Below are 14,316 nucleotides of genomic sequence, written 5' to 3'. Positions count from 1 at the left end.
AAATAAATGACCAAGTACAATCTTTTTGTCTCATTTGATTAACTGGGTTCTCTGTATCTACTTTTAGGACTTGTGTGAACATCTGATGATGTTTTAGATCATATTTATGCAGAAATATAGAACATTCTAAAGGGTTCACAAACCATAGGATGATGAACCACATGGAATAAAAATTCCCTGTGGCTCTTCAGGACCAACAACTGTGTCACCTTTTCTTTTGTTTAAGTGTCCTGCATCACTTGAGACAGCCTATCCTTAATAATACAAAAGTACGGGAAGGAAAGCGCAATGTTAGGCTGGAGGATTTGACCATCAATTACTTTCACTTGTCAAAGGCATGTCTCAGAGTCTCATCATGTGCCTGCTCCAATGGGAAGTCCCCTAAGGGAATCCCCAGAGAGGGAAGAGAGCTCTCCCCACTTTCTGCATCATCGTGATGCACTGCTGATATGGATGGTCCAGGGACCACCTCCCCAGTCAACACTGCAGCAGGATCCCCCCATGACATGCTATTACAGAACTAACCCACTATCTGCCTCATTGATGTTCTAAATCCCAGCCAATCGGTCCCCAGAATCAGCAGGTGAGTGAGGCTCAGCCACTGTGCACACACTTAACCTTCAGTGCATTTCCCAGTGCTCTGCATTGAGTCAGGCTTTAATGTATGAAGGTCTGATTGCAACCTGAATCCACCAAAGCCTGATGTGTACCCCCTTGCATACTCACAACTATCCTGTATACCCCTGCTTGATCAGGGGAAGCCTGAGGTGCATTGGGGATGCAAATCAGTAGCCCTACCTCCTTGCAGAAGCACTGATTCCCTGCCTTACCACTACACCTACAGACCTGCTTGGGATCACTTGCAGTTCTGGTGGGCATGGATGCGTTCACCTGTGGAGGGAGGGAGGGAGAGAGAGTGTTAATGGCAGCACAGAAACAGAAGGAGAAGAGAGAGTAGAAACACGGGGATAGACACAGGTGCAGGGAGCGGGTTTTGGAGGGGTTGGCCCCCATTTCTGCAGGGGAGAGGGGGAAGGAGAAAGCACAAGTGAGTGAGAGAGTGAGGGAGTGATAACAGAGCCTACTTCCAGATAGTCAAGTCTGTTTGTATAGCGCTTTTAACAATAGACATTGTCCCAAAGCAGCTTTACAGAATCTGAATGGCCCAAGACATGAGCTAGTTTTATCCCTAATCTATCCCCAATGATCAAGCCTGTGGCGATGGTGGCAAGGAAAAACTCCCCCAGACAACACAAGGAAGAAACCTCGAGAGGAACCAGACCCAAAAGGGAACCAATCCTCACCTGGACAACAACAGACAATATGACCATAACATTAACAATTTTAACATGAAGTCAGTTTCACTGATTTTATAACTCTTCATTAATGGAAACTTGAATGTAAAACTCATCTCATTATCTCTAGACAATTTATCCTGTTCTACAGGGTCGCAGGCAAGCTGGAGCCTATCCCAGCTGACTACGGGCGAAAGGCGGGATACACCCTGGACAAGTCACCAGGTCATCACAAGGCTGACACATAGACAACCATTCACATTCACACCTATGGTCAATTTAGAGTCACCAGTTAACCTAACCTGCATGTCTTTGGACTGTGGGGAAAACTGGAGCACCCGGAGGAAACCCACATGGACACGGGGAGAACATGCAAACTACACACAGAAAGGCCCTCGCCGGCCATGGGGCTTGAACCCTGACTTCCTTGCTGTGAGGCGACAGCACTACCCACTACACCACCATGCCACCTGAATGCAAAACTGTTCATGACAACCGCAGTGTAGGTGCATTTGAGTAATTGAATGATCAACCTCATTAAATCTGAAGGTTAATAATTAAAATTGAATCAGTCTCATTTGAATCATTTTCAGTGAATCATTTTCATTGAATCAGTCTCATATTATCATTAAATCACTCATGGAATCAGTCTCATTAATTAATACCATTAATTTTGGTGCTTAATAATAAATTACCAAACAGCTAAATTATGGTATATTCCAAATTATTATGATCACTTATCATATTACATAAATCATATGCACCTTTGAATTCTTGGAGATTGGGGACTTCAAAGATATTGGAACACAAATAAACACACAGTTTCAATAATAAATGAATTTATTATAACAAAGATAAAAATGAATAATGGCAGTTGAAATATATACAAACAGTGAGATGTGTGTGTGTGTGTGTGTGTGTGTGTGTGTGTGTGTGTGTGTGTGAGGGAAAGGCCCTATGGCCTGAGCAGAAGGCTAGCGTGGGATGCTAGCTAGGTATGTTCGTGTGTGTCCACGTGGTGTAGGGATCACCACGTGGGATTTGAGGAGAACAAAGGAATTAGCCTTGTGTGGCTAAGCTAAGACAAAGGGAAGCTAGCTAAGGTGGGTTTGTGAGACATGTGGCCACGTGTGGAGGCCTAGATTAGCCTTGTGTTTAGCTAAGACAAAGGAATGCTAGCTAAGATGTGTTTGTGAGTGGGGAGAGAGAGAGGCCTTTGTGGCCTACAAAAGGGATTAGCTCTGGTAGCTAACTCCACGTGTGTTTGTGGGGGAGGAGTTGACCACGTGGTAAGGCCTATGGTCTGGCAAAAGAAAGAAGCTAGCGTGGGATGCTAACTGAGGTGTGTTTGTGAGGCTAGGTGAGGCCTGTGACCACGTGTTCGTGTAGGCCTAGATTGACCTCGTGTGGCTAAGCTAAGACAAAGGAATGCTAACTCATAACACTACTAAATCCACTGAAATCTTGATGAGGTCAAGATGTGTGATAAGGAAATTAAAGTGTTAGTGAGGAATAGAGAAGCATGCACAGCCTATCTATTAAACAATTGAGAGAACACAGAACAATTAATTCAATTCAGTGTAAACAAACCGTTCCTGAGTTTAAATTCACACTACTTCAATAAAAGCTAATTCCTAAGACTAGGTTTTTTGATTATGCCCCAAAATGCCAGTCTTACGTGAGATTATGAGAAGATGTTCCGGGACTTTTGGAGTTTTCACCGTTGTGGAGATCTCCGTGAAGCACAGGGAATTTCTTGGAGAGGCTGAGTTCACAGGAGCTCGTGGAGCATGTCTGTGGAAAGCAGAGAATTCTTGATCCGACGCTTCGTAGCTCGTGGGAAGAAAAAACTCTGATGAAACAATGTGCACAGTTTTCTTTAGTTAGAAAGGGATCCAGCCACTTCTTAACTTTAAATTGACTACTTTGGGCTGCAGTCGTACATACTGATAATGAATAAAAACCGGTTGTAACTCATTTGAGTTAGATCGCATGATTTTTGGATTTTTACCGTGGCCAAAGGTAAACAAAGAAATCGCGCTGAATTGTGGATCTTGCAAGAAAGAGAAGAAAAGATGTCTTATTTTGGGTTTGCTTGTGGAGCGAATCCTCTTTGTATCCAGACGGCTTGGAGTCCTGACGGAAAGAGGAGGAAGCGGAAATGTATTCCGTTACTTATGCCTTCCTGGAGGATGTGACGTTGGTGATCCCGCCCCGGCATGACGCAGGTCAACGCGGAAGCTGGTGATGGGAGTTGTAGTCCTTAAAGGGACTGTGTTGTAGTTTTTAGACGGACTGTGTTACCTACAATCCCCCTTTTGGTCTCAGGGGTATGATGGAGTCGTAGCACTGAGAGCACAGTACCGTACAGTCCACATGTCCATAGTCCTTGAGGCAGCCTTTCTCTGTACAGTCCATGGTGTCCTGTGAAAACTGTGTAAACTCATGAGTTCTAGTAAGACAGTTGGAGGCAGATGCATTTGGGCATATAACCACTATAGGCATTTTGGGCATATAATTACTATATCTAACTAGGTCACAATCACATCTAAAAAAAAATTAAACATTGAACATGAAACATGTACTTCATTTCCTACACATAAAAAAACAAGAAAAGAGAAGAAATGAAGGAAGGAAAGAAGCATTAGTGTTTGGGTTAGTAAACCTAATCTTCTGGAGAAGTAATAGCAGCGGGTTGTCTGGCCAGAAAGCGTGTGCTACTGCGGCTAAAGCTGTCAGGGACGCAGACCATCTTATCCAGCTTGGCGTGTAGTGTTATGTATTTGATGTGAAAATGTGACTGGGAATGTTGGTGTACGCTTATGGGTGAGTGAGGCATACAAGCTAGGTGGACAGGATGGGCCTAACTATCGTCCACCCCCTTTTGGAGTGAGGACTGTTCAAAAAGCTTGATTCGATTATTATGGACCCATCGATATGAGAGCGTTTGATTAGGTCTGGATGTCCTAATGCGATACGAGACGGGGAATGGTTTTCCCACAATCGAAAGGTCTCGACCAGGGTGGTAGGAACTTCTCTGAGATTCGGGCGTAGTAGGCCTTTTGTCCTTCTACGCTCGAATCGAGATTCTTTTGGGCAGCTGTAAAGGTTGACTGTAGGTGGCATCATAGGTCAGCGACATGTTGATGTGCGGTGTATGCAATTGCGATGCTCATGTCCTCTGGTTTGTATAGGAGATGCAGTGGGAGAACCATCTCCCGCCCAGTCATCATCCCAAAGGGTGTGACTTCAGTGGAGCAATGAGGGGTGGACCGAATGGCCCTTAGCACCAAGGGAAGTTTCACATCCCAATCTTTACCATGGTTTGTGACATACTTTCGCAGCATGCTCACAATGGTTTGAATGGCTCGTTCAACCTGACCAGAGAATTGAGGGTGGTACGTGATATGGAATTTCACCTCGACGCCTAACATGTTCCACAGCACAGCCATTACACCAGCAGGGAAATGGGTGCCTGTAGGCAAGTCGATGGATAGAGGGAGGTTTTTCAAAGAATTGTGACCACTAGGGGGAATCGTGATGTTGGGTGTTTCGACACCAGACTTGGTGTGCAAAGACATGAACTGAAGTTCATCGGGAATTTGATCTCGCGTGGCGCTTGGTTGATCGGTGTTTGCACTAATCTCGTCGCAACGGGTTTGTGCATGTTTTGTGGGGTCCAACGACTGTGGGGTTTTGTTTTGTGTGAAGCTGACTAAGTTTATGTTGCAGGGCCTGGTTGGGATTGGGTCACCTTGTGAGAATCGTGTCTGAAAGATGGTGGTGAAGACTTTAGCACGCATGAGAGGTGCGTTTTGTGGGTTTGCCTTCACCACCGGGGGGGCCCTACATCCTGACCATCACCTGCTGTTTCACAGGGATTTCCTCCCCCTTTCACGAGATCTACTCGCGGTTCCTGGCCTAGTCATGCCAGCGGGTAGCTTTTGTCATTTTTCTTGGGCTCTTTTATCTTATCGGTTGAGGGGTCTGACCTCTGTTGTAACAGTTCTTTAATCTCAGCCAACTGGGCTTTCAAAGAGTCCAGCTCTGAGCGGAACTCACCAGGTTGGTCTGAGTCACTGTCTCGGTCACCTCTACCCCTACGTGGAGAGCTACGGTTGGAGCGCTCCTGCCATTTCCGGCCAGAGCGGGGATGACAATCTTGCTGCCAACCGTTTTGTTCCTTACGACCATTCTCATCTGATGAACGGTTGTCATGGTCACTATGGCCTTGCCATCGGTCTCTCCTGTCCTTACCTTGTCGATTCTTCCACTCACCCTGGTGATGGCTCGGCAAGGGGTGGTTTGGACCGTAGTTTCTCCAGGTGGGTCCCCCTTTTGGAGCTTCACCTCCTTCTAAGGTTAGCGGGGGCTTGTCCTCACCCTGGAAACTAAGGACTCTGGGGTCATCATCGTTTCCGTTTGCGGTTTTGATGATGGTCTCCCAGGTCATTTGGGCTAGTTGCCTAATTTCCCTCATCGACTAACAACCTCGTCGACACGTCAGTGTGACTTGAGTCCGCACGCTTGGGTGGAGGTTATGTAAGAAGAGGGATTTGAAGCCTCTATCTTCTTCCAAGCCTGGTGCGCTACTACCCTGGAAATAGGCAGTACGTAGTCATCTATAATATTCACGAGGTGCCTCAGACCGTTTTTGTTTGATTTGTATAGCACACAATGTCGCGGAGGTTTCATCCATGTACGGCGCGTATTCTTCCCTCATGTAATTGCGAAGTTTTGAGTAACTATCACGAATGTTTGAGGGTAGAGTCTCTAAAAAGGCACGAATGCTGCTACTGGAGGTCTTCCAGATTAGCTTAAGTTTTTCTCACGTTGTGGCGTTCGGCAGGTCCATCAGGCATTGGTCAGTTTCTCGCAAATAATCATTTACATTTGTTCTTTTATTGTCGGGGTCGAATCGCTCGACATCTTGGGCAAGTAGGTCAATTTGCTGTATGCGGAGGGCTTTGTGCACGTCCTTGTGCGGCCTCCTTCACTCTCCTGAGTACTCACTATCTGAGCTACTCTGGAATCGCTCCCGTTTCGCACGAGATGCATAGTCTGATTCATCCGAAGATGGATCAGGGATACTGTAGCGCACTGACCTGGGTGTGCTACGGGCCTGGGCTCCGGATGAGCGCAGGATGGCTCCATCTTGGCTAAACGACGACGGAGTCGTGTAGCGAGTTAATGGAGTTTGGTGGGATGTCTGGTTCTCGACCAGGTAATCCATGGTGTCCGGTTCGGATGCCGCTTCCCGCTCTGAGCTTCGGCACATTGTTGGGGGTCTTTCACGCCCCACGCACCCTTCTTGGGGGGGTCTGCTCCTTGGCAGCCCTTTTGGTGGCCTTTTCGGCTTTCTCTAGCCTTTTGGCGCAATCAAGGGAGTTCTTCAAGAGACTACGCTCCCTATATACCGTAAATCATTGACATCGGCTGCCAGCTCGGCATTGCTGGTGGTCAGCCTGTCATCCTCTCCATGGAGGGATCTGATCTCTAGATCAGTATCCTGGAAGTGTAAAAGGAATAGCTTACCTAGTGCCTCTTGGACACTAATAGTTGTTCTCTTTGGATCTCTCATATGTTTTATTGAGTTATCTATGTTAATTTGGCATTCACGCCTACTCATGTCCTTAATGTTTGCTCTTTCGGAGGCAGAGCAGTGAATGAGTTCGGCGATGATGTCAAAGAGAGACATGTCTTGAGCATTGTCTTCAATTTCTGAGACACGAGGGGATGCCATTTTGCTTAGGTTGGATATTAGGTAATTAATTAATCAATGAGTTAATTTATTAATTAATTTATTAAATAATTTTATTAATTAATATTAACTATGTAATTAATGAAAAAGGTTTGTTTTGTTTGGACATGCTATCTCTTATCCTAAGTTATGAATAGGTTATGAATATTTGTGATATGGTTATCACGCTACTGTTAACCGTTTTAACACACCTGGGGATATATCTTAGCAGTTGCTTAAACAAACTGATGGTTTATCTGTTGTTGCAACAATATTCAAGAAGTCAACAAACCAATCTCCTCACACGGGGCACCAATTTAATGTAGGCGCATTTGGGTAATTGAGTGATCAATCTCATTAAATCTGAAGGTTAATAATTAATTGAATCAGTCTCATTTGAATCGTTTTCAGTGAATCATTTTCATTGAGTCAGTCTCATATCATTAAATCACTCATGGAATCAGTCTCATTAATTAATACCATTAATTTTGGTGCTTAATAATAAATTACCAAACAGCTAAATTATGGTATATTCCAAATTATTATGATCACTTATCATATTACATGGCGGCACGGTGGTGTAGTGGTTAGCGCTGTCGCCTCACAGCAAGAAGGTCCGGGTTCGAGCCCCGTGGCCGACAAGGGCCTTTCTGTGCGGAGTTTGCATGTTCTCCCCGTGTCTGCGTGGGTTTCCTCCGGGTGCTCCGGTTTCCCCCACAGTCCAAAGACATGCAGGTTAGGTTAACTGGTGACTCTAAATTGACTGTAGGTGTGAATGTGAGTGTGAATGGTTGTCTATGTATCAGCCCTGTGATGACCTGGCGACTTGTCCAGGGTGTACCCCGCCTTTCGCCCGTAGTCAGCTGGGATAGGCTCCAGCTTGCCTGCGACCCTGTAGAACAGGATAAAGCGGCTACAGATAACGAGATGAGATGAGACCATATTACATATATCATATGCACCTTTGAATTCTTGGAGATTGGGGACTTCAAAGATATTGGAACACAAACACACAGTTTCAATAATAAATGAATTTATTATAACAAAGATAAAAATGGATAATGGCAGTTGAAATATATACAAACAGTGAGATGTGTGTGAGAAATGTGTATGTGTGTGTGAGTGAAAGGCCCTATGGCCTGAGCAGAAGGCTAGCGTGGGATGCTAGCTAGGTATGTTCATGTATGTCCACGTGGTGTAGGGATCACCACGTGGGATTTGAGGAGAACAAAGGAATTAGCCTTGTGTGGCTAAGCTAAGACAAAGGGAAGCTAGCAAAGGTGGGTTTGTGAGACCTGTGGCCACGTGTGGAGGCCTAGATTAGCCTTGTGTTTAGCTAAGACAAAGGAATGCTAGCTAAGATGTGTTTGTGAGTGGGGAGAGAGAGAGGCCTTGTGTGTGGCCTACAAAAGGGATTAGCTCTGGTAGCTAACTCCACGTGTGTTTGTGGGGGAGGAGTTGACCACGTGGTAAGGCCTATGGTCTGGCAAAAGAAAGAAGCTAGCGTGGGATGCTAACTGAGGTGTGTTTGTGAGGCTAGGTGAGGCCTGTGACCATGTGTTCGTGTAGGCCTAGATTGACCTTTTGTGGCTAAGCTAAGACAAAGGAATGCTAACTCATAACACTACTAAATCCACTGAAATCTTGATGAGGTCAAGATGTGTGATAAGAAAATTAAAGTGTTAGTGAGGAATAGAGAAGCATGCACAGTCTATCTATTAAACAATTGAGAGAACATAGAACAATTAATTCAATTCAGTGTAAACAAACCGTTCCTGAGTTTAAATTCACACTACTTCAATAAAAGCTAATTCCTAAGACTAGGTTTTTTTGATTATGCCCCAAAATGCCAGTCTTACATGAGATTATGAGAAGATGTTCCGAGACTTTTGGAGTTTTCACCGTTGTGGAGATCTCCGTGAAGCACAGGGAATTTCTTGGAGAGGCTGAGTTCACAGGAGCTCGTGGAGCATGTCTGTGGAAAGCAGAGAATTCTTGGTCCGATGCTTTGTAGCTCGTGGGAAGAAAAAACTCTGATGAAACAATGTGCACAGTTTTCTTTAGTTAGAAAGGGATCCAGCCACTTCTTAACTTTAAATTGACTACTTTGGGCTGCAGTCGTACATACTGATAATGAATAAAAACCGGTTGTAACTCATTTGAGTTAGATCGTGCGATTTTTGGATTTTTACCATGGCCAAAGGTAAACAAAGAAATTGCGCTGAATCGTGGATCTTGCAAGAAAGAGAAGAAAAGACGTCTTATTTTGGGTTTGCTCGTGGAGCGAATCCTCTTTGTATCCAGACGGCTTGGAGTCCAGACGGAAAGAGGAGGAAGCGGAAACGTGTTCCATTACTTATGCCTTCCTGGAGGATGTGACGTTGGTGATCCCGCCCCAGCGTGACACAGGTCAACGCGGAAGCTGGTGATGGGAGTTGTAGTCCTTAAAGGGACTGTGTTGTAGTTCTTAGATGGACTGTGTTACCTACAGCAGTCCCAAAGTTAGCAAGCCAACTGTAGTCCTCAGCCACAAAAGCATGACTCTAAGTGTCCAGAGTGTCTTCTAAGTGTGACTTTCAACTGTCCGTATGGGGCCGTCCTCCACAGGAGCAATGTGATGAGACTCCAACCAGACATAGGGCATCAGGATGGATCAGGCAAGTCCGAGGAGCAGAAGAAGTCAGCACCTCGATCCCAGGATTGACATGTAACTCAGAGGGACAGATTGGAGGAGGGGGAGAAGAGAGAGAAAACACAGGTTGTTAGGTATGCCCAATGTCACCTGAATAAGTCGGTACAGTATACATTTTGCACTGAGTACAAGCAGAGACTCCAGCAAAACTAACTATGACAGCATAACTAAAAGGAGAGAGCCAGAAGGTAGCACAAGCATGAGGGAGCCCTGGGACATAAAGCAGCAGCCACTACACCATCAACAAACTTGAGTGAGCAAGCAAGTGGGGGACTGACAGCATCCATACATCCCAGTTTACCAAAACACTTTGTCTGAGGACCCTCCAGATCTACACCTTTACCTCATAAACACCATTAACAAAAGGCTTGACTAAACAGATATGTTTTCAGCCTTGACTGGGTCTGATTCCCAAACACTACTTGGAAGGCTGTTCCATAACTGTGGGGCTTTGTAAGAAAAGGCTCTGCCCCCTGATGTAGCCTTCACTATATGAGGTACCAGCAGATAGCCTGCACCTTTTGATCCAAGTAGCCATGGCGGGTCATAAAGGACCAGAAGTTCACTCAGGTACTGTGGTGCGAGACCATTCAGTGCTTTAAAGGTCAATAGTAGTATTTTATAATCAATACGAAATTTGATTGGGAACCAATGCAGTGTGGATAAGACGGGGTGGTCATATTTTCTAGTTCTAGTAAGGACTCTTGCTGCTACATTTTGAACTAACTGGAGCTTGTTTATGCACTTATTGGAACATCCGGACAGTAAGGCATTACAATAATCCAACCTGGAGGTAACAAAAGCATGAACTAGTTTTTCTGCATCATGTAGTGTCATTAAATTTCTTATCTTAGCAATATTTCTGAGATGAAAGAAAGCTATCCAGGTAATGTTATCCATGTGAGTTTTGAATGAAAGACTTGGGTCAATAATCACCCTGAGGTCTTTTACTGCTGAACGTGAAGAAACAAAGGCCATCCAGAGTTACTATGTAATCAGAAAACTTACTTCTAGCTGCATGTGGTCCGAGTACAAGTACTTCAGTCTTGTCAGAGTTAAGCAGAAGGAAGTTCATAAGCATCCAGTGTCTAATGTCCTTTACACATTCCTCAATTCTATTAAGCTGGTGTCTCTCATCTGGTTTTGCAGAAACATGCAACTGTGTGTCATCAGCATAACAGTGGAAACTAATACAGTGTTTACGAATAATATCACCCAGAGGTAACTAATATAAAGAAAAAAGCAGTGGACCCAAGACAGAACCTTGTGGAACACCAAACTTTACCTCAGTATGTCGAGAAAAATCACCATTTACATCACCATACTGATAGCGATCAGTTAAATAAGAGCTGAGCCAGGAGAGGGCTGTTACCTTAACTCCCATAACATTTTTTAGTCTATCCAGAAGAGGGCAATTCCATGTAAATGTCAACCTCACCATGCAAAAATAAAGCAACATGTAATACATCAAAACCACTCCCAGAGATCTCACCTAGGCCTGTATTTTACAGATGTGAATAAGTTGAACCAATTTGTAACCAACCTAATATGTCACTGTCAGTCTTTCTTTCTTATAATGTAAAACCCAAGCTAAAATCAACTTTGATCATGTACAATTCTATATTACTGCCACAAGCCACAGAAATGTATGCTAAAATCCACAAAACAGCAAAACAATAGCCATCCTAAATATTATTTAAGAACTTTGATAGTTTTAGCTGATATTTAGAGAGTTTTTCAAAGGGTTATGGTGGTTAAATTGCTGATTTTCTAAACATATGCCATGTCTATTTCAGATGCGTCACATCCATCACGGAATTATGTCACATCCATAACGCTGATTTTTTCTTCCTAGATTCTGCTTGAAATAGAAAATATTTTAAACAAAGGCTTTTTTTTATTTTCAGCTAAGACTCCTTTATTAAATGCATGCCTGCATTTGGATATTATGTTTGCAATTTCACAGAGTTTGATGAATATGTGTAGTCACCCTGGAAATGGGGTATTTTTTCCGTCACATCCATAACGCATGTCTTTTTTGGCATTTTCTAGAGTTCTAAATGTACTATGGGAATTCGTTTTTTCCCATGACTTCTCCAATATGAGAGGTCTTAAAAATATACAACAAATTTTAAAATACTGGAAAGGAATAAAAATTAACTAGGTCAGTTGTTGCCATTTTGAGTCCAAATGTCACATCCATAACGCTGGAATTGCTCAAGAATGGAATGATAAGTGGTATCAAATGCTGCACTAAGGTTAAGCAACACAAGCAGTGAGACACAGCCCTGTTCAGACGCCAACAGTAGGTCGTTTACTACTTTTAACCAGAGCTGTCTCTGTGCTATGATGAGGTCTAAATCCTGACTGATACATTTCATGGATGTTATTCCTATGTAAATATGAGCATAACTGCTGTGCCACAGCTTTTTCAAGGATCTTGGAGATAAAGGGGAGGTTTGATATTGGCCAATAATTGGACAGCTGACAGAGATCAAGGTCAGGTTTTTTATTCAGGGGTTTGATAACTGCTAGTTTAAAGGATTTGGGTACATAGCCAATCCTAAGAGAAAAATGTATTATTTTTAGAAGCTGTTCAATTACTTCAGGTATTATCTGTTTGAATAAATGTGTAGGTAAGGGATCTAGTACACAAGTTGAGGCTTTTGATGCAGAGATTAATTAAAGTATTTCAATTTCTCTAAGGGGAGTAAAACAGTCTAATTGTTCATCTGATAGTTATATTGTTAACTACAGGGTCACTTACATTGTCTGACCTTAAATTAGTAGTTTGAATTTTTTGTTGGATATTCTCAATTTTGCCATTTAAAAAATTCATGAAGTCGTTCCTACTACATACTGCAGGTGTGCATGTGTCTATAATGGACTTATTCCTGGTTAATTTTGCTACAGTATTAAATAGGAATCTAGGATTATTTTTGTTATCTTCTATTAGGGAGGAGAGATATGTTGATCTAACAGCACTAAGAGCTTTTCTATACATCAGGAAGCTCTCCTTCCATGCTAATTTGAATGCTACCAATTTTGGTTGCATTTACATTCCAATTTTCGAGTGGTCTGTTTTAAAGTGCAAGTGTCATCATTATACCAAGGTGCTAATTTTTTCTCTCTGATTGTTTTCCTTTTAAGAGGAGCTACATTATCTAAAGTATAGCAGAACATTGACTCTAAACATTCAGTTGCCTGATCAAGTTCTGCAGGGGCTGACAGTGACCCAATCAAAGTTGATAATGCTGGGAGATCATTTATAAAGCTCTGTGCAATAGTTGACGTGAATGTACGTTTAATACAGTAGTATGGTGAGGTGCATATATTATTACTCAGACATATTTTGAATGAGATAAGATAATGATCTGAGAACTTCAGACTGTGGAAGTGTGACTATATTTTCTATGTTTAACCTGAATGTTAGTATTGGATCAATGGTGTGACCACCATTATGGATCGGTCCTATGACATTCTGATTAACCCCTACTGAACCTAAAATGGACACACATGCTGTTTTCAAAGGGTCTTCTGGGTTATTGAAGTGAATATTAAAATCTCCAACAACTAAAGCTTTGTCTACAGAAATAACCAAGTCTGAGATAAAATCTTCACATTCAGAAAGAAACTCAGAATATGGCCCTGGGGGCCTGTAAATAATAAGTAATGGAATTAACTGGGTAGACTTATTTTTTGAGGCTACATACTTTATATTAGAACTTCAAATGTATTAAATTTATAACTAGGTTTGTTTGTTACACCTAGATAATCATTATAAATAACCATGATGCCTCCTCCTCTGCCAGTTAGACGAGGCTGGTGTATGTAACTGTATCCAGGAGGACTAGCTTCATTTAATGCTATATATTCATTTGGCTTAATCCATGTTTCTGTTAAACACAGTACATTAAACTCCTGATCAGTAATAAGTTCATTAACCATTAGCACTTTAGATGTAAGAGATCTAATATTTAATAGCCCCACCTTTAGATCAAAGGTGCTGGCGGCGGCTGTACAGTTAGTATGATCTAATTTTATATTGATTAGGTTACTGGAACAACCTCTCTGAGTATTTTTACTTTTTTGTTTAGCTCGGGGAACAGACACAGTCTCAATGTAGTGGACCCTGAGTGATGACTCTGTGCAGCTAGCAGACAGTTGGTTTAGCCTATTTGTCTGTTCCCTGGCCTTGGCTCTGGATTGTCAAAAATCAACTAGGCCTGTTCTGAGACTATGAGCTATGCTGCAAGAAATGAGAGCAGCACCTTCCCGAGTGGGATGGATACCGTTCCGCCCTTACAGGCCAGCAGTGGCCTTGAAATTAGTCCAATTATCTATAAACCCCAGAGCACCACCTGGACAACCAGTAGTTCAGCGACCATAACCTGCTGTAAGCTACATCACCACGCTGCATTGGGATGGGGCCAGAGCATACTACAGCATCGGACATTGTCTTCACTAATTTAAACACCTCTACAAAGTTACTCTTAGTAACCTCAGACTGACAATATGCCATCAGGTGATCCTCAGCCAGTTGGACCGCCTCCTTCAGCAATGTCGTTTGGTGACACCGGACCCACGCT

This window comes from Neoarius graeffei, chromosome 10 (assembly GCF_027579695.1).
Source record: "Neoarius graeffei isolate fNeoGra1 chromosome 10, fNeoGra1.pri, whole genome shotgun sequence".
In the NCBI taxonomy this organism is placed as follows: domain Eukaryota; kingdom Metazoa; phylum Chordata; class Actinopteri; order Siluriformes; family Ariidae; genus Neoarius; species Neoarius graeffei.
The sequence above is the reverse complement of the archived record's forward strand: the minus strand, read 5'-3'. Positions refer to the sequence as shown.